Consider the following 19,473-nt stretch of genomic DNA (forward strand, 5'->3'; position numbering starts at 1 on the left):
TGAACTCTCTCCTATCCTTTACCTGTTTTGCCTCTATGTCCGTTCCCTTCCTTTTTCTGCAGAGTCTGAACTCGTACCTAACTCCTGCCTGTTGTCTCTGTACTCCCGTTTGTGAGTTTGTGGTCCACTCGCTACTTCACTGCAAGTACCCTGTGGGTGTCTGGCTCTGCCTTTCCCTTCCTGTCTGTTCCGTGTGAACAGAGCCCTGTCCTCCCTGCTCAGCCTTGTCTGCACTCTAGCTATGCTTGCCTGTACCCCTCTGCCTGTATTGTTCCTGAGTCCCAGAGTGTACTGGGTCCTATCCCGCCTGTGTTCCTACCTGCTAGTGCCTCCCTGTCTGCACTCTTGCTGTGCTTGCCTGTACCCCCCTGCCTGCTTACCCGCCTGCCTGCATACCATTCGTGCCTGCCTATACCCACCAGTCTGTGTGCCAGCCTACCAGCCTGTTCCAGTAATCCCTGTGTGGGTCAACCCCCGTGTCCGGAGTTTGACCTGGAGTAGCACCTGGTCCCTCTGCCCGGTTTCTCCCTGGTGCACTGGCGTCGTATGCCGTCGTGCCATCTTGGTCGGATCGGCCAGATACTTAGTCACGCCCCTCCAGGCACTCTCCGGTTCATGGTCCAGTGGAACCACAACAACCGCACACGCCAGTCAGTCCGGGCGTGTGCATAACAGCATGCTCAGGCCATGGTTCCCGTTGAGCCCCACGGCCTTCGCTCTCTGAGAAGTTTTTCCAGCGAATACATGCATTAAAATAAATAAATAAATTTTTTTTCCCTTAGCTGAGTTCCAGGCGAATTACGCACCGTCCAGATGGATCTATCAGCTCTCGTTCCTGCGGATCCGCCACGTTACTATGGGGATCCAAGACAGTGTCGTGCATTTGTGGAGCAATGCATGCTACACTTTAAGGCCTACCCTCTCTCTTTTCCTTCCGATTGGGCTAAAGTGGCCTTTATTATGTCTTACCTGGCGGGTGATGCCTTGGAATGGATCAACCCCCTATATGAAACACAGGATCCGATCCTCCTGGACCTAATGGCCTTCCTGGTGGCCTTTCTAATGGTCTTCGATGATCCTAACCCGGAGGCTCCTGCTGAAGCTTCACCTCCCAATATCCCGGAGCAGCCCCGATGGGTAATGTGTGTGGGTAGCGCAATAGTCCTCCAGCCCAATGAGACTACTGCCCACCCAGAATCCTCACAGGGTGACTACGCTTTCCGGAATACTTCTCTCAACCTCAAGAGGCAGTCCAGACATGCTAGACTTAGAGGCAAGCCGTCACGCCAGGGTCTGTCCTCCCTGAGACCTCCTGACCCCAACCTTGAAGTCCCTACTGAAGCTTCATCTCCCTGTATCCCGGAGAAACCCCAATGGGTAATGTGCGTGGGTAGTGCACCAGTTCTCCTGCCCGAAGAGACTTCTGCCCATCCAGACTCCACACAGGAGAACTTCCTGCACCCGGCATCAGATGCTTCTCTCTCTTTAACCGGTGTGCATGTCCAAGGATGCTCCAAAGCTGTGGTTACCTCAGAGTCTGTGCACCTCTACTACCTGGTGGAGGTCCCCCTGTTGCCTCCTGAATCCTCCGGGATACCACTCGATGACAAATGGAGAGAGACTTCTCTACACCCGGTACTCGATACTTTGTCCGCTTCGTCCTGTGAGCCTGACAATGGGTACCCCAAAGTGGTAGTTACCCCCAAGTCTCTACACCCCTCCGACCAGGCGGAGGACCTCCAGTTGTGTTCAGAACCCTTTGGGGTGCCACCTGGTGGTGAAAGGACAGAGACTCTCCTATACTCTGTACCTGATACCTCGCTTGCTTCGTCCAGTGAGTCCGACCTAGTGTACTCTGAAGCAGAGGTTACCCGTGAGTCTCTACACCCCTCTGACCAGGCGGAGGACTTCCAGTTGTGTTCAGAACCCTTCGGGGTGCCACCTGGTAGCGAAAGGACAGTGACTCTCCTATACTCTGTACCTGATACCTCGCTCGCTTCGTCCAGTGAGTCCAACCTAGTGTACTCCGAAGCAGAGGTTACTCCCGAGTCTCTACACCCCTCCGACCAGGCGGAGGACCTCCAGTTGTGTTCAGAACCCTTTGGGGTGCCACCTGGTGGTGAAAGGACAGAGACTCTCCTATACTTTGTACCTGATACCTCGCTTGCTTCGTCCAGTGAGTCCGACCTAGTGTACTCTGAAGCAGAGGTTACCTGTGAGTCTCTACACCCCTCTGACCAGGCGGAGGACCTCCAGTTGTGTTCAGAACCCTTCGGGGTGCCACCTGGTGGTGAATGGACAGAGACTTTCCTATACTCGGTACCCGATACCTCGCCTGCTTCCTCCAGTGAGTCCGACCTAGTGTACTCTGAAGCAGTTGTTTTCTCTGAGCCTCTGCACTCTTCTGACCCGGCGGAGGACCTCCAGTTGTTTCCTGAATCCTCCGGGATACCACCAGATAACAAAGAGACAGCGACTTTTCCTCATTATGTACCTGATAACCCGTCTATTTTTTCCTGTGAGCTTGACAAGATGTACCTCGAAGCAGAGATTACCCTCAAGTCTCTGTCCCCCTCCAACCCAGTGAACGACTGGTCCTCGAATTCCCTGCGGAAGATTCTGGCAGGCCTGAAGAAGAGGGGGCGTAAGGGGGGAGGTACTGTAACATACCTGGCGGCGTCCTTGCATAGTGGTCCATCTCCCACTGTGCAGGAGCGCGCACTTGTTCTCCTGTCCAGAATGTCTCTCTGGCTTCCCTCCATGCTGTCTGTTTGTGTCTGTTTCTGCTGCTTAAGGGCGGCGCCCGATCACTTCCTGCTTTTTGTACCTGCTGTGGGTCACACCCCTTGTGCGTCCTCAGCCTATTGCTGTCTGACACTTGGTATATAGCTCAGCAGCTCCCTTCTATCCCTGCCTGAGCATAGTGTTTCCTTCAGTGTGTGCTTGCACTCTGAAGGTGCCAGGTCCCTTTATTTGTTTCCTTGTCTGCCTTTCCTGGAGGCTGTATTTCCAGGCCTGTCTGAACTTAGTCCTGTATGTCTCCTGCTTTTCGGTATCAGCTCCCGTGTCTGAACTGAGTCCTGTATGTCTTCTGCTTTGCGGTATCAGCTCCCGTGTCTGAACTGAGTCCTGTATGTCTCCTGCTTTGCGGTATTAGTTCCCGTGTCTGAACTGAGTCCTTTCTGTGTTCTCTTGTCTGTCCTGTCTGAACACGCTCCTAGCCTGTTCCTCCCGCCTTCTAGGGGCCGATTTCCTAGACCCGCTCCTGTATCTTGTCTGTCCTGTCTGAACACGCTCCTTGCCTGTTCGTCCCGCCTCTCTGGGGGCAGTATTCCCAGACCCGCTCCTGTATCCCGCTGCAGTGTCGGTCTCCTCCGTACACTCAGTTCCAGTCTGAACTCTCTCCTATCCTTTACCTGTTTTGCCTCTATGTCCGTTCCCTTCCTTTTTCTGCAGAGTCTGAACTCGTACCTAACTCCTGCCTGTTGTCTCTGTACTCCCGTTTGTGAGTTTGTGGTCCACTCGCTACTTCACTGCAAGTACCCTGTGGGTGTCTGGCTCTGCCTTTCCCTTCCTGTCTGTTCCGTGTGAACAGAGCCCTGTCCTCCCTGCTCAGCCTTGTCTGCACTCTAGCTGTGCTTGCCTGTACCCCTCTGCCTGTATTGTTCCTGAGTCCCAGAGTGTACTGGGTCCTATCCCGCCTGTGTTCCTACCTGCTAGTGCCTCCCTGTCTGCACTCTTGCTGTGCTTGCCTGTACCCCCCTGCCTGCTTATCCGCCTGCCTGCATACCAGTCGTGCCTGCCTATACCCACCAGTCTGTGTGCCAGCCTACCAGCCTGTTCCAGTAATCCCTGTGTGGGTCAACCCCCGTGTCCGGAGTTTGACCTGGAGTAGCACCTGGTCCCTCTGCCCGGTTTCTCCCTGGTGCACTGGCGTCGTATGCCGTCGTGCCATCTTGGTCGGATCGGCCAGATACTTAGTCACGCCCCTCCAGGCACTCTCCGGTTCATGGTCCAGTGGAACCACAACAACCGCACACGCCAGTCAGTCCGGGCGTGTGCATAACAGCATGCAGCATTAAAACCGTCTTGTTATACCACTCTGACCTCCACGTCTCTTCTGAGGGGCATTAAAAGCGTCTTGTTATACCACTCTGACCTCCACGTCTCTTCTGAGGGGCATTAAAAGCATCTTGTTATACCACTCTGACCTCCACGTCTTTTGTAAGGGGCATTAAAACCGTCTTGTTAAGCTACTGGGACCTCCACGAGTCTTCGAATGGGCATTGCATTTCCTCCTAATTTTTTTAAGCTTTTGCTTGGAAGGCATAAGCAAATACTATGGGAGACCCACTCCCCAATAATGGGACTTATGTTTTTAATATGCTGTACTGCATGGCTCTTGTAAGGGGCATTGCAAGTTGCTCCGTCTTAATTTTTTGAAGCTTTTGCTTGGAAGGCATAAGCAAATACTATGGGAGACCCACTCCAGAATAATGGGACTTATGTTTGTAATATGCTGTACTGCATGGCTTTTGTAAGGGGCATTGCAAGTTGCTCCGTCTTAATTTTTGGAATCTTTTGCTTGGAAGGCATAAGCAAATACTATGGGAGACCCACTCCCAAATAATGGGACTTATGTTTGTAATATGCTGTACTGCATGGCTCTTGTAAGGGTTATTGCAAGTTGCTCCATCCTAATTTTTGGAAGCTTTTGCTTGGAAGGCATAAGCAAAAACTATGGGAGACACACTCCCCAATAATGGGAATAATGTTTGTAATATGCTGTACTACATGGCTCTTGTAAGGGGCATTGCAAGTTGCTCCGTCTTAATTTTTGGAAGCTTTTGCTTGGAAGGCATAAGCAAATACTATGGGAGACCCACTCCCCAATAATGGGACTTATGTTTGTAATATGCTATACTGCATGGCTCTTGTAAGGGGCATTTCAAGTTGCTCCGTCCTAATTTTTGGAAGCTTTTGCTTGGAAGGCATCAGCAAATACTATGGGAGACCCACTCCCCAATAATGGGAATAATATTTTTAAGATGCTGTACTGTATGGCTCTTGTAAGGGGCATTATAAGTGTCTTGTTAAGCTACTGTGACCTCCACGTCTATTCCAAGGGGCATTCAAACCATCTTGTTAAGCTACTGGGACCTCCACGTCTTTTCCGAGCAACATTAAAACCCTCTTGTTAAGCTACTGCGACCTCCACCACTTTTCCGAGGGGCATTAAAACCGTCTTGTTAAGCTTCTGTGACCTCCACGTCTCTTCAAAGGGGCATTAAAATCATCTTAGTAAGCAATTCTGAACTCCACAGCTCTTCCAAAGGCCATTGAAATGTTGTTTTTAATTACCTCTAACGTCCACGACTCTTCCAACGGGCATTGCATTTCCTCCTAATTTTAGTCAGTTTTTGCTTTTCAATGCAAAGGCGAAAACTAAGGGAGACCCACTCCCCAATAATGGGTAGAAGGTTTTTAGTAAGCTGTAATCCACGTCTGTTTCATGGGGCATTGCAGTTCCTCATAATTTTTGGAAAGCCTTCCATTCACTGCTTAGGCCAACAGTGTACAGGACATCCAGTTGCTATAAATGGAAAAAACGGTTTAGTTAGGGCCCTCTGACCTCCATGTCATTTCCAAGGGGCATTGGAGTGCCTCAAAATTTTTGGTAGGCATTGCACTCACTGTATGCCCTATAACTGTGTAGCCGAACTGCTCCTTTTGTTACTGAAACATATCCTACAAGACATATGTGGTTGACTGGCCTGATATTGATATGAATGGTCCCTGTTTCTCCTCCTCTTTCTCCTTTGCCACTACCTCATCCATCATTTATCACCTGAAGCTTTGTTTTAAAGGGAGTCATAGAACTGGAATAGTAGCAGGAAAACATCCAGCAATCCTCAGAGGAGGTAGGATATGCACCAAAACGCTGACCACCTCAGGCCTAGCCGCTACTACATACATGCGTTTGCATTCCAAAAAAACAAAGCAGATGCTAACTTGTATCATCATCATCATGGTCCTCACCTTGGCACTCTCAACTCCCCTGATGGAGAAGCCAGGGCCCACCGGAGTAGTCTGGTTCTCTGGTGGGCTTGTCCAATGCTGCCCTAAAGCAGGCCGGGCTAAGAAAAGTGTGTGGGGGGATGTTCCAAGGAGAAATAAGGGCGGCTGGGGACCGTTTATGGACACCCGGCTGCCCCCAGGCGGCTGGGGATCGTGTGTGGACAACCGGCTGCAGGGCGGCTGGGGACCGAGTGTGGACACCCGGGGATAGTTGCATGTCTGCATCTTCTGATGCGGTAAGGATGACTTCTGATGGGCACACTTTTAGGCAGTTACCTGGGTGTAAGAGATGCTTACAGGGGTCTTCCCCATGCTGTTCCCATGTCTTTTCAGCACTGTATGCATGTGTCACACAGCACATGGCCAGATAAGGTTGTAAAATGTTAAAATTACATTTCCCGGTGAATGCATTTGTCACGTTTGAAAGCAATACAAAAGTGCAAAAACGCATAAAAAATTATACTTGTGAACATAGCCCAAGGTGTGGAGGAGTATTTTTTTGGGGGGGGTTATTTATTTTACCTTATACACAAGTTTTTACCCTGGAAACGAAGTTCCTTAACATATTTCACAGGAAAGCAGTTTCAGTTTCGTTTTTGAATGTTTTATTGTGAGCCCTTAAAAGTGGCTTACTACCTCTGACCACGTTGTTGAGAGCAGTGACCTGGGCATCAGAAATGCTTCCTGGGGCGATCCCCATGCTGTCCCCATGTCATTTGAGCACTGTCACTATTGTTTTGGGCACTTGTTAGGCTTTTAAAAGACTGCCGGGGGTGTGATGCCAAAAATGCTCGGGTCTCCCTTAGACTAACATTGGGCTCGTTGCTCGGGATGAGCACCCGAGTATCACGGCGAGCTCGGCCCAAGCTTCGAGCACCCGAACATTTTAGTGCTCGATCAACACTAGCTGTAACTAATAGGTTACGAATCAATATTAAAATTAAAAAAATCATGGTATATTTCCTTTCATCACAAGTAATGCTCATCTTTCTACTGCTTAGCTTAGAAAGAGTTAAATCACAAAATGCCAGAAGAAGTCAGGTTGCTGAGCGGTCTAAAGCGCTGCGTTCAGGTCACAGTCTCAACTGGAGGCGTGGGTTCGAATAACACTTCTGACATTAGTATTTTCTTTCAAGAAATTGTACAGCTTCACTCATGTTACTGATTAGTTGGGGGTCTGCTTTATTGGCGGCAATCTCAAACCGAAAACTAAAAGTGACGGGGCTTAGCAAAACCAATTCTCAACGTTGGCACTTTGGCAGTATTCCTGGGGGTCCTTGAGGCAAATGTTAAATGTCCTGAATATGTGCTTTCACAAAAGAAAAATACTGTGGATATTGAAATGGGAGGGACTATTTCATCTCTATGTGTTCTCTGTCCCTATTACGGCAGAGAGTGAACCTCCTAAGGTGCTGTCGTGGAAGATTCCTAGAAACTTAATTACCTGTAAGTCTAATTTAAGATTTTTCTACCTCAGGCATAAATAGACTATAAATATACTTAATAAACAAAAGCTAAAAGAGCAGATGAACATAGTTTAACAAGTCTGAAATGCGCATGTGATACTGACATCAAAGTTTCACCACATTTTGGGACAAATGTTTTCACTTTCAACATTAACAATCAGTAGAATATTTTCTCTAAATTTGCATCTCCTTTCTTCACTCCAATTGTTTGCACCTAAGAAAAAATAAATCTTGATGCAACATTATGCTTACAAATTGTGTTTTATGCTTAATCATCACCTCTCCTACAGAGACACAGTCAGAATTACCCTGGCGAATTGAGTACATTTAAATATGTAAAAAAAATGCAGAATTGCTGTTTTTTTCTATTCATTCACAAACAGTTAATGTAAGTTCTTAAATATGTACGCAAAATAGCGTGACTTTCAAATATAGATCATCTTGCAAAAACAAGTCAAAGTAAAAATAAAAACATCCAGTTGTGACATTTACAGTGTGTTGAACATTCGTGAAGCTAAATGTGTCCAGCCGAAATAGCTCAGCTGGGAGAGCGTTAGACTGAAGATCTAAAGGTCCCAGGTTTCGGCAAAAGTTTTCTTCTTCACCCATTAAATTTTAAGCAGAAAATAAACAAAGAATATGGACTGACTGTTTACAGAGAATGTAAAAGTCCTAATCATTATAACTATCTACAGGAAATAAAATGATAGAAACTTGAGAACTGAACACTTTTAACTTTTGAGGAAAATAATATTTTTTGAAATTTTTTCTTCATTCTGGACGTCATCATTTTCTTTTATTTTAGTTTGACTTATCTGTATGAGGATTTAAAGGAAACCTGATAGCTAATACGGGCAGCATGTATCAGACACTAGCTGAATGATTTCAGCCATTTATGTTTGACTATGAATCGCTGTGGCATTACTGAGACAAATATGCTTAAATAATATGCCATGACCAAAGTTGTTTGGGGAAAAAGCCAGCAAGGCAAAAAACACAAGCCCCAACTCAGGACCGTCATCTTTCATTCTAAAAATAGGGGTTTCTACGTTAATGGTAAGACAAAGAATCCACAGATTTGGCATTTCTCTAGCGAGGAGAGCCCACTTAAAATGTATGGGGTGCTTGTCTCCATAAGCGCAAGCTGGGCACTAAACTGGCTTATTTGCAATTCTGGATGTTGCAGAGTGAAAACATATGTTGGACAATAATAGTAATTGCTGGTGTTGATGAATTCATTGTGAGGAGTAATTTATAAAATGGGATCACTTTGGAGGGGTTTCTGCTGTTTTGGTACTTTTGGAACTCCGCAAATGTCACCCTCAAAATATTCTTGCAAAATCTGCATTCCCAAAACCCAAATAGCGCTCTTACTTTCAAAGCCCTGCTGTGTGACCAAACAGTAGTTTCTGAAGACATATGGGGCATCACCGCATTTCAATGAAATTGTGCAACTTTAGATATTTTCACAAGAAAAACTAAATATATATTGACCTAAATTTACCATTAATATAAAGTACAATGTGTTACAAAATAACACTATCAGAATCACGGGGATATGTTAAGCATTCCAGTGTTATTGCCACATAAATTGATACATGTCAGATTTAAAAAACGGTGCTTGGTCATGAAGCTCAAAATTGGCTGTAACTAATAGGTTACAAATCAATATTAAAATAAAAGAAATCATGGCATATTTCATTTCATCACAAGTAGTGCTCATCTTTCTACTGCTTAGCTTAGAAAGAGTTAAATTACATAAGCCAGAAGTAGTCAGGATGGCCGAGTGTTCTAAGGCGCTGCCTTCAGGTCGCAGTCTCTTCTGGAGGCGTGGGTTCGAATCCCTCTTCTGACATTAGAATATTCTTTCAAGAAATTTTACAGATTCACTCCTGTTACTGATTAGTTGGGGGTCCGCTCTATTGGTGGCAATCTCAAATCGATAACTAAAAGTGATGGGGCTTAGCAAAACCAATTCTCAACGTCGGCACTTTGGCAGTCTTTCTTGGGGTCCTTGAGGCAAATCTTAAATGTCCTGAAATTGTGCTTTCACAAAAGACTTCTGGGAACATCAAATAGTTTCTTTGTGCATATGTTAGTTGTTGCTTTGGCATCGGAAAAATACTGTTGATAGGAAAATGGGAGGGACTATTTCATCTCTATGTGTTCTCTGTCCCTATTAGGGCAGAGAGTGAACCTCCTAATGTGCTGTCGTGGAAGATTCCTAGAAACCGAATTACCAGTAAGTCTAATTTCAGATTTTTTTACCTCAAGGCATGAATAGACTATATATATACTTAATAAACAAAAGCTAAAAGAGCAGATGAACATAGTTTAACAAGTCTGAAATGCGCATGTGATACTGACATCAAAGTTTCACCACATTTTGGGGAAAATGTTTTCACTTTCAACATTAACAATCAGTAGAATATTTTCTCTAAATTTGCATCTCCTATCTTCACTCCAATTGTTTGCACCTAAGAAAAAAATAAAGCTTGATGCAACATTATGCTTACAAATTGTGTTTTATGCTCAATCATCACCTGTCCTACAGAGACAGTCAGAATTACCCTGGCGAATTGAGAAAATTTGAAAATGTAAAAAAAATGCAGAATTGCTGTTTTTTCTATTCATTCACAAAGAATTAATGTAAGTTGTTAAATATGTACGCAAAATAGCGGGACTTTCAAATATTGATAATCTTGCAAAAACAAGTCAAAGTAAAAATAAATACATTACATTCCTGGATCTAAATGTGTCCTGCTGAAATAGCTCAGTTGGGAGAGCGTTAGACTGAAGATCTAAAGGTCCCTGGTTCAATCCCGGGTTTCAGCAAAAGTTTTTTTCTTCACCCATTAAATTTTAAGCAGAAAATAAACAAAGCATATGGACTGACTGTTTACAGAGAATGTAAAAATCCTAATCATTATAACTATCTACAGGAAATAAAATGATAGAAACTTGAGAACTGAACACTTTTAACTTTTGAGGAAAATAATATTTTTTGTAATTTTTCCTTCATTCTGGACGTCATCACTTTGTTTTATTTTAGTTTGACTTAGCTGTATGAGGATTTAAAGGAAACCTGATAGCTAATACGGGCAGCATGTATCAGACACTAGCTGAATGATTTCAGCCATTTATGTTTGACTATGAATCGCTGTGGCATTACTGTGACAAATATGCTTCAAAAATATGCCAGGAACAAAGCTGTTTGGGGAAAAAGCCAGGAAGGCAAAAAACACAAGCCCCAACTCAGGACCGTCTTCTTACATTCTAAAAATAGGGGTTTCTACGTTAATGGTATGACAAAGCATCCACAGATTTGGCATTTCTCTAGCGAGGAGAGCCCACTTAAAATGTATGGGGTGCTTGTCTCCATAAGTGCAAGCTGGGCACTAAACTGGCTTATTTGCAATTCTGGATGTTGCAGAGTGAAAACACATGTTGGACAATAATAGTAATTGCTGGTGTTGATGAATTCATTGTGAGGAGTAATTTATAAAATGCGATCACTTTGGAGGGGTTTCTGCTGTTTTGGTACTTTTGGAACTTCGCAAATGTCACCCTCAAAATATTCTTGCAAAATCTGCATTCCCAAAACCCAAATAGCTCTCTTACTTTCAAAGCTCTGCTGTGTGACCAAACAGTAGTTTCTGAAGACATATGGGGCATCACTGCATTTCAATGAAATTGTGCAACTTTAGATATTTTCACAAGAAAAACTAAATATATATTGACCTAAATTTACCATTAATATAAAGTACAATGTGTTACAAAATAACACTTTCAGAATCACGGGGATATGTTAAGCATTCCAGTGTTATTGCCACATAAATTGATACATGTCAGATTTAAAAAACGGTGCTTGGTCATGAAGCTCAAAATTGGCTGTAACTAATAGGTTACAAATCAATATTAAAATAAAAGAAATCATGGCATATTTCCTTTCATCACAAGTAATGCTCATCGTTCTACTGCTTAGCTTAGAAAGAGTTAAATTACGAAAGCCAGAAGTAGTTAGGATGGCCGAGCGGTCTAAGGCGCTGCGTTCAGGTCGCAGTCTCTTCTGGAGGCGTGGGTTCGAATCCCACTTCTGACTTTAGAATTTTCTTTCAAGAAATTTTACAGCTTCACTCCTGTTACTGATTAGTTGGGGGTCCGCTCTATTGGTGGCAATCTCAAATCGAAAACTAAAAGTGATGGGGCTTAGCAAAACCAATTCTCAACGTTGGCACTTTGGCAGTATTCCTTGGGGTCCTTGAGGCAAATCTTAAATGTCCTGAAATTGTGCTTTCACAAAAGACTTCTGGGAACATCAAATAGTTTCTTTGTGCATATGTTAGTTGTTGCTTTGGCATCGGAAAAATACTGTGGATAGGAAAATGGGAGGGATTATTTCATCTCTATGTGTTCTCTGTCCATATTAGGGCATAGAGTGAACCTCCTAAGGTGCTGTCGTGGAAGATTCCTAGAAACCAAATTACCAGTAAGTCTAATTTCAGATTTTTTTACCTCAGGCATCAATAGACTATAAATATACTTAATAAACAAAAGCTAAAAGAGCAGATGAACATAGTTTAACAAGTCTGAAATGCGCATGTGATACTGACATCAAAGTTTCACCACATCTTGGGACAAATGTTTTCACTTTCAACATTAACAATCAGTAGAATATTTTCTCTAAATTTGCATCTCCTTTCTTCACTCCAATTGTTTGCACCTAAGAAAAAAATAAAGCTTGATGCAACATTATGCTTACAAATTGTGTTTTATGCTCAATCATCACCTGTCCTACAGAGACACAGTCAGAATTACCCTGGCGAATTGAGTAAATTTGAAAATGTAAAAAAAAATGCAGAATTGCTGTTTTTTCTATTCATTCACAAAGTATTAATGTAAGTTCTTAAATATGTACGCAAAATAGCGGGACTTTCAAATATAGATAATCTTGCAAAAACAAGTCAAAGTAAAAATAAATACATCCAGTTGTGACATCTACAGTGTGTTGAACATTCCTGAATCTAAACGTGTCCTGCCGAAATAGCTCAGTTGGGAGAGCGTTAGACTGAAGATCTAAATGTCCCTGCTTCAAACCCTGGTTTCGGCAAAAGTTTTTTTCTTCACCCATTAAATTTTAAGCAGAAAATAAACAAAGCATATGGACTGACTGTTTACAGAGAATGTAAAAATCCTAATCATTATAACTATCTACAGGAAATAAAATGATAGAAACTTGAGAACTGAACACTTTTAACTTTTGAGGAAAATAATATTTTTTGTAATTTTTCCTTCATTCTGGACGTCATCACTTTGTTTTATTTTAGTTTGACTTAGCTGTATGAGGATTTAAAGGAAACCTGATAGCTAATACGGGCAGCATGTATCAGACACTAGCTGAATTATTTCAGCCATTTATGTTTGACTATGAATCGCTGTGGCATTACTGAGACAAATATGCTTAAATAATATGCCAGGAACAAAGCTGTTTGGGGAAAAAGCCAGGAAGGCAAAAAACACAAGCCCCAACTCAGGACCGTCATCTTTCATTCTAAAAATAGGGGTTTCTACGTTAATGGTAAGACAAAGAATCCACAGATTTGGCATTTCTCTAGCGAGGAGAGCCCACTTAAAATGTATGGGGTGCTTGTCTCCATAAGGGCAAGCTGGGCACTAAACTGGCTTATTTGCAATTCTGGATGTTGCAGAGTGAAAACATATGTTGGACAATAATAGTAATTGCTGGTGTTGATGAATTCATTGTGAGGAGTAATTTATAAAATGGGATCACTTTGGAGGGGTTTCTGCTGTTTTGGTACTTTTGGAACTCCGCAAATGTCACCCTCAAAATGTTCTTGCAAAATCTGCATTCCCAAAACCCAAATAGCGCTCTTACTTTCAAAGCCCTGCTGTGTGACCAAACAGTAGTTTCTGAAGACATATGGGGCATCACCGCATTTCAATGAAATTGTGCAACTTTAGATATTTTCACAAGAAAAACTAAATATATATTGACCTAAATTTACCACTAATATAAAGTACAATGTGTTACAAAATAACACTATCAGAATCATGGGGATATGTTAAGCATTCCAGTGTTATTGCCACATAAATTGATACATGTCAGATTTAAAAAACGGTGCTTGGTCATGAAGCTCAAAATTGGCTGTAACTAATAGGTTACAAATCAATATTAAAATAAAAGAAATCATGGCATATTTAATTTCATCACAAGTAGTGCTCATCTTTCTACTGCTTAGCTTAGAAAGAGTTAAATTACAAAAGCCAGAAGTAGTCAGGATGGCCGAGCGGTCTAAGGCGCTGCGTTCAAGTTGCAGTCTGTTCTGGAGGCGTGGGTTCGAATCCCACTTCTGACTTTAGAATTTTCTTTCAAGAAATTTTACAGCTTCACTCCTGTTACTGATTAGTTGGGGGTCCGCTCTATTGGTGGCAATCTCAAATCGAAAACTAAAAGTGATGGGGTTTAGCAAAACCAATTCTCAACGTTGGCACTTTGGCAGTATTCCTTGGGGTCCTTGAGGCAAATCTTAAATGTCCTGATTTTGTGCTTTCACAAAAAACTTCTGGGAACATCAAATAGTTTCTTTGTGCATATGTTAGTTGTTGCTTTGGCATCGGAAAAATACTGTGGATAGGAAAATGGGAGGGATTATTTCATCTCTATGTGTTCTCTGTCCCTATTAGGGCAGAGAGTGAACCTCCTAAGGTGCTGTCGTGGAAGATTCCTAGAAACCAAATTACCAGTAAGTCTAATTTCAGATTTTTTTACCTCAGGCATCAATAGACTATAAATATACTTAATAAACAAAAGCTAAAAGAGCAGATGAACATAGTTTAACAAGTCTGAAATGCGCATGTGATACTGACATCAAAGTTTCACCACATTTTGGGACAAATGTTTTCACTTTCAACATTAACAATCAGTAGAATATTTTCTCTAAATTTGCATCTCCTTTCTTCACTCCAATTGTTTGCACCTAAGAAAAAAATAAAGCTTGATGCAACATTATGCTTACAAATTGTGTTTTATGCTCAATCATCACCTGTCCTACAGAGACACAGTTAGAATTACCCTTGCGAATTGAGTAAATTTGAAAATGTAAAAAAAAATGCAGAATTGCTGTTTTTTCTATTCATTCACAAAGTATTAATGTAAGTTCTTAAATATGTACGCAAAATAGCGGGACTTTCAAATATAGATAATCTTGCAAAAACAAGTCAAAGTAAAAATAAATACATCCAGTTGTGACATCTACAGTGTGTTGAACATTCCTGAATCTAAACGTGTCCTGCCGAAATAGCTCAGTTGGGAGAGCGTTAGACTGAAGATCTAAAGGTCCCTGGTTCAATCCCGGGTTTCGGCAAAAGTTTTTTTCTTCACCCATTAAATTTTAAGCAGAAAATAAACAAAACATATGGACTGACTGTTTACAGAGAATGTAAAAATCCTAATCATTATAACTATCTACAGGAAATAAAATGATAGAAACTTGAGAACTGAACACTTTTAACTTTTGAGGAAAATAATATTTTTTGTAATTTTTCCTTCATTCTGGACGTCATCACTTTGTTTTATTTTAGTTTGACTTAGCTGTATGAGGATTTAAAGGAAACCTGATAGCTAATACGGGCAGCATGTATCAGACACTAGCTGAATGATTTCAGCCATTTATGTTTGACTATGAATCGCTGTGGCATTACTGAGACAAATATGCTTAAATAATATGCCAGGAACAAAGCTGTTTGGGGAAAAAGCCAGGAAGGCAAAAAACACAAGCCCCAACTCAGGACCGTCATCTTTCATTCTAAAAATAGGGGTTTCTACGTTAATGGTAAGACAAAGAATCCACAGATTTGACATTTCTCTAGCGAGGAGAGCCCACTTAAAATGTATGGGGTGCTTGTCTCCATAATCGCAAGCTGGGCACTAAACTGGCTTATTTGCAATTCTGGATGTTGCAGAGTGAAAACACATGTTGGACAATAATAGTAATTGCTGGTGTTGATGAATTCATTGTGAGGAGTAATTTATAAAATGTGATCACTTTGGAGGGGTTTCTGCTGTTTTGGTACTTTTGGAACTCCGCAAATGTTACCCTCAAAATATTCTTGCAAAATCTGCATTCCCAAAACCCAAATAGCGCTCTTACTTTCAAAGCCCTGCTGTGTGACCAAACAGTAGTTTCTGAAGACATATGGGGCATCACCGCATTTCAATGAAATTGTGCAACTTTAAATATTTTCACAAGAAAAACTAAATATATATTGACCTAAATTTACCATTAATATAAAGTACAATGTGTTACAAAATAACACTATCAGAATCACGGGGATATGTTAAGCATTCCAGTGTTATTGCCACATAAATTGATACATGTCAGATTTAAAATACGGTGCTTGGTCATGAAGCTCAAAATTGGCTGTAACCAATAGGTTACAAATCAATATTAAAATAAAAGAAATCATGGCATATTTCCTTTCATCACAAGTAGTGCTCATTTTCTACTGCTTAGCTTAGAAAGAGTTAAATTACAAGAGCCAGAAGTAGTCAGGATGGCCGAGCGGTCTAAGGCGCTGCGTTCAGGTCGCAGTCTCTTCTGGAGGCGTGGGTTCGAATCCCACTTCTGACTTTAGAATTTTCTTTCAAGAAATTTTACAGCTTCACTCCTGTTACTGATTAGTTGGGGGTCCGCTCTATTGGTGGCAATCTCAAATCGATAACTAAAAGTGATGGGGCTTAGCAAAACCAATTCTCAACGTTGGCACTTTGGCAGTATTCCTTGGGGTCCTTGAGGCAAATCTTAAATGTCCTGAATTTGTGCTTTCACAAAAGACTTCTGGGAACATCAAATAGTTTCTTTGTGCATATGTTAGTTGTTGCTTTGGCATCGGAAAAATACTGTGGATAGGAAAATGGGAGGGATTATTTCATCTCTATGTGTTCTCTGTCCCTATTAGGGCAGAGAGTGAACCTCCTAAGGTGCTGTCGTGGAAGATTCCTAGAAACCAAATTACCAGTAAGTCTAATGTCAGATTTTTTTACCTCAGGCATCAATAGACTATAAATATACTTAATAAACAAAAGCTAAAAGAGCAGATGAACATAGTTTAACAAGTCTGAAATGCGCATGTGATACTGACATCAAAGTTTCACCACATTTTGGGACAAATGTTTTCACTTTCAACATTAACAATCAGTAGAATATTTTCTCTAAATTTGCATCTCCTTTCTTCACTCCAATTGTTTGCACCTAAGAAAAAAATAAAGCTTGATGCAACATTATGCTTACAAATTGTGTTTTATGCTCAATCATCACCTGTCCTACAGAGACACAGTTAGAATTACCCTTTCGAATTGAGTAAATTTGAAAATGTAAAAAAAAATGCAGAATTGCTGTTTTTTCTATTCATTCACAAAGTATTAATGTAAGTTCTTAAATATGTACGCAAAATAGCGGGACTTTCAAATATAGATAATCTTGCAAAAACAAGTCAAAGTAAAAATAAATACATCCAGTTGTGACATCTACAGTGTGTTGAACATTCCTGAATCTAAACGTGTCCTGCCGAAATAGCTCAGTTGGGAGAGCGTTAGATTGAAGATCTAAATGTCCCTGCTTCAAACCCGGGTTTCGGCAAAAGTTTTTTTCTTCACCCATTAAATTTTAAGCAGAAAATAAGCAAAGCATATGGACTGACTGTTTACAGAGAATGTAAAAATCCTAATCATTATAACTATCTACAGGAAATAAAATGATATTAACTTGAGAACTGAACACTTTTAACTTTTGAGGAAAATAATATTTTTTGTAATTTTTCCTTCATTCTGGACGTCATCACTTTGTTTTATTTTAGTTTGACTTAGCTGTATGAGGATTTAAAGGAAACCTGATAGCTAATACGGGCAGCATGTATCAGACACTAGCTGAATGATTTCAGCCATTTATGTTTGACTATGAATCGCTGTGGCATTACTGAGACAAATATGCTTAAATAATATGCAGGAACAAAGCTGTTTGGGGAAAAAGCCAGGAAGGCAAAAAACACAAGCCCCAACTCAGGACCGTCATCTTTCATTCTAAAAATAGGGGTTTCTACGTTAATGGTAAGACAAAGAATCCACAGATTTGGCATTTCTCTAGCGAGGAGAGCCCACTTAAAATGTATGGGGTGCTTGTCTCCATAAGCGCAAGCTGGGCACTAAACTGGCTTATTTGCAATTCTGGATGTTGCAGAGTGAAAACATATGTTGGACAATAATAGTAATTGCTGGTGTTGATGAATTCATTGTGAGGAGTAATTTATAAAATGGGATCACTTTGGAGGGGTTTCTGCTGTTTTGGTACTTTTGGAACTCCGCAAATGTCACCCTCAAAATATTCTTGCAAAATCTGCATTCCCAAAACCCAAATAGCGCTCTTACTTTCAAAGCCCTGCTGTGTGACCAAACAGTAGTTTCTGAAGACATATGGGGCATCACCGCATTTCAATGAAATTGTGCAACTTTAAATATTTTCACAAGAAAAACTAAATATATATTGACCTAAATTTACCATTAATATAAAGTACAATGTGTTACAAAATAACACTATCAGAATCACGGGGATATGTTAAGCATTCCAGTGTTATTGCCACATAAATTGATACATGTCAGATTTAAAATACCGTGCTTGGTCATGAAGCTCAAAATTGGCTGTAACTAATAGGTTACAAATCAATATTAAAATAAAAGAAATCTTGGCATATTTCCTTTCATCACAAGTAGTGCTCATCTTTCTACTGCTTAGCTTAGAAAGAGTTAAATTACAAAAGCCAGAAGTAGTCAGGATGGCTGAGCAGTCTAAGGCGCTGCGTTCAGGTCGCAGTCTCTTCTGGAGGCGTGGGTTCGAATCCCTCTTCTGACATTAGAATTTTCTTTCAAGAAATTTTACAGCTTCACTCCTGTTACTGATTAGTTGGGGGTCCGCTCTATTGGTGGCAATCTCAAATCGATAACTAAAAGTGATGGGGCTTAGCAAAACCAATTCTCAACGTTGGCACTTTGGCAGTATTCCTTGGGGTCCTTGAGGCAAATCTTAAATGTTCTGAATTTGTGCTTTCACAAAAGACTTCTGGGAACATCAAATAGTTTCTTTGTGCATATGTTAGTTGTTGCTTTGGCATCGGAAAAATACTGTTGATAGGAAAATGGGAGGGACTATTTCATCTCTATGTGTTCTCTGTCCCTATTAGGGCAGAGAGTGAACCTGCTAAGGTGCTGTCGTGGAAGATTCCTAGAAACCGAATTACCAGTAAGTCTAATTTCAGATTTTTTTACCTCAAGGCATCAATAGACTATATATATACTTAATAAACAAAAGCTAAAAGAGCAGATGAACATAGTTTAACAAGTCTGAAATGCGCATGTGATACTGACATCAAAGTTTCACCACATTTTGGGACAAATGTTTTCACTTTCAACATTAACAATCAGTAGAATATTTTCTCTAAATTTGCATCTCCTATCTTCACTCCAATTGTTTGCACCTAAGAAAAAAATAAAGCTTGATGCAACATTATGCTTACAAATTGTGTTTTATGCTCAATCATCACCTGTCCTACAGAGACACAGTCAGAATTACCCTGGCGAATTGAGTAAATTTGAAAATGTAAAAAAAATGCACAATTGCTGTTTTTTCTATTCATTCACAAAGAATTAATGTAAGTTGTTAATTATGTACGCAAAATAGCGGGACTTTCAAATATTGATAATCTTGAAAAACAAGTCAAAGTAAAAATAAATACATTACATTCCTGAATCTAAATGTGTCTTGCTGAAAAAGCTCAGTTGGGAGAGCGTTAGACTGAAGATCTAAAGGTCCCTGGTTCAATCCCGGGTTTCGGCAAAAGTTTTTTTCTTCACCCATTA

General features: G+C 41.3%; 9 non-coding genes across 9 annotated transcripts; all 9 read left to right on the forward strand.

Moving 5' to 3' along the window:
• The first annotated feature begins 10,306 nt into the window (after positions 1 to 10,306).
• Positions 10,307 to 10,379, forward strand: TRNAF-GAA (transfer RNA phenylalanine (anticodon GAA)). The gene has a single exon. It is a non-coding gene; the product is annotated as a tRNA-Phe (tRNA).
• A 1,184-nt stretch (positions 10,380 to 11,563) lies between these two features.
• Positions 11,564 to 11,646, forward strand: TRNAL-CAG (transfer RNA leucine (anticodon CAG)). The gene has a single exon. It is a non-coding gene; the product is annotated as a tRNA-Leu (tRNA).
• Positions 11,647 to 12,581: 935 nt separating this feature from the next.
• On the forward strand, positions 12,582 to 12,654 carry TRNAF-GAA (transfer RNA phenylalanine (anticodon GAA)). The gene has a single exon. It is a non-coding gene; the product is annotated as a tRNA-Phe (tRNA).
• Positions 12,655 to 13,838: 1,184 nt separating this feature from the next.
• On the forward strand, positions 13,839 to 13,921 carry TRNAL-CAA (transfer RNA leucine (anticodon CAA)). Its single transcript has one exon. It is a non-coding gene; the product is annotated as a tRNA-Leu (tRNA).
• Positions 13,922 to 14,856: 935 nt separating this feature from the next.
• Positions 14,857 to 14,929, forward strand: TRNAF-GAA (transfer RNA phenylalanine (anticodon GAA)). Its single transcript has one exon. It is a non-coding gene; the product is annotated as a tRNA-Phe (tRNA).
• A 1,183-nt stretch (positions 14,930 to 16,112) lies between these two features.
• TRNAL-CAG (transfer RNA leucine (anticodon CAG)) lies at positions 16,113 to 16,195 on the forward strand. The gene has a single exon. It is a non-coding gene; the product is annotated as a tRNA-Leu (tRNA).
• A 935-nt stretch (positions 16,196 to 17,130) lies between these two features.
• On the forward strand, positions 17,131 to 17,203 carry TRNAF-GAA (transfer RNA phenylalanine (anticodon GAA)). Its single transcript has one exon. It is a non-coding gene; the product is annotated as a tRNA-Phe (tRNA).
• Positions 17,204 to 18,386: 1,183 nt separating this feature from the next.
• TRNAL-CAG (transfer RNA leucine (anticodon CAG)) lies at positions 18,387 to 18,469 on the forward strand. Its single transcript has one exon. It is a non-coding gene; the product is annotated as a tRNA-Leu (tRNA).
• A 908-nt stretch (positions 18,470 to 19,377) lies between these two features.
• TRNAF-GAA (transfer RNA phenylalanine (anticodon GAA)) lies at positions 19,378 to 19,450 on the forward strand. The gene has a single exon. It is a non-coding gene; the product is annotated as a tRNA-Phe (tRNA).
• Positions 19,451 to 19,473: the final 23 nt, after the last annotated feature.

The sequence above is a fragment of the Phyllobates terribilis genome, unplaced genomic scaffold, assembly GCF_046119375.1.
Source record: "Phyllobates terribilis strain yellow unplaced genomic scaffold, ASM4611937v1 Scaffold_65__1_contigs__length_7625178, whole genome shotgun sequence".
In the NCBI taxonomy this organism is placed as follows: Eukaryota; Metazoa; Chordata; class Amphibia; order Anura; family Dendrobatidae; genus Phyllobates; species Phyllobates terribilis.